Below are 1,210 nucleotides of genomic sequence, written 5' to 3'. Positions count from 1 at the left end.
TGTCTTTACCATAATAAACCTAATAAAAATCTCATTAGATTTTTAACCATAGTCATTTTAAATCTTTGTCATTCCCAGACAGTTGCTTTGATTATTCCTCGAAGTATTTATAATCAGCTACAGTCCAAAATTGCAGTTTCTTTGAGGAGATATATGGAAAAGACTCTGACAAAGACTCTTGAATACAAGTTTCTGATAACTTCAAGATCATACCACTGGTCTCTCTGAGGATTTTCAAAATTTTAATAAACAGGCTGATACCTTCATGAAATTCAAGACAAAGAAGAAAAAAAGAAACTCGGATTTATTGGACTAAATAATCAAAAGGATAATGTTTTCATAATTTTTTATTTGAAAATGTGCTAATTCTTTGAATGTTTTATTCTCCAGATTTATGGACTTTCTCTCTTAAGCTATTTATAATTTACAGCAATTTGGTTAAGTATACTTCCATAAATAAAAATTGAAACATTTGCTTTAGCTCCCAATCTGAGTGCCCCAGAATCGAAAAACTATTCATGAATATTCATGTGCTTATGCTAATAAAGTTATTTGCACAAGTTCAGTAAGAATTGTCTCTCTTATAACAGGATACATTTGAAAACATTGGTTAGATTACCAAGGCTTTGACTGGGATGTTCTATTTGAGAATATACATAGAATAACCCCAAAAGGAATGCAGGCAAAGTCTGAAGTTGGCCTTGGTTTGGCTTCCTAGTCTCAAGAAGTTTTTGACTCATGTAGGCTCAAAATAAAGGGATGCAGGAAGATCTACCAAGCAAATGGAGAACAAAAAAAAGCAGGGGTTGCAATCCTACTCTCTGATAAAACAGACTTTAAACCATCAAAGGTCAAAAGAGACAAAGAAGGCCATTACATAATGGTAAAGGGATCAAGTCAACAGGAAGAGCTAAATATCCTAAATATATATGCAACCAATACGGAGAACCCAGATTCATAAGGCATGTCCTTAGAGACTTACAGAGACTTAGACTCCCATAGAATAATAATGGGAGACTTCAAAACCCCACCATCAACATTAGACAGATCAACGAGACAGAAAGTTAACAAGGGTATCCAGGAATTGAACTCAACTCTGCACCAAGTGGATCTAATAGACATCTACAGAACTCTCTACCCCAAATCAACAGAATATACATTCTTCTTAGCACCACATAACACTTATTCCAAAATTGACCACATAGTTGGA

The sequence above is a fragment of the Mandrillus leucophaeus genome, unplaced genomic scaffold (genome assembly GCF_000951045.1).
Source record: "Mandrillus leucophaeus isolate KB7577 unplaced genomic scaffold, Mleu.le_1.0 Scaffold1281, whole genome shotgun sequence".
NCBI lineage: Eukaryota > Metazoa > Chordata > Mammalia > Primates > Cercopithecidae > Mandrillus > Mandrillus leucophaeus.
This window is presented reverse-complemented; position numbering follows the sequence as displayed.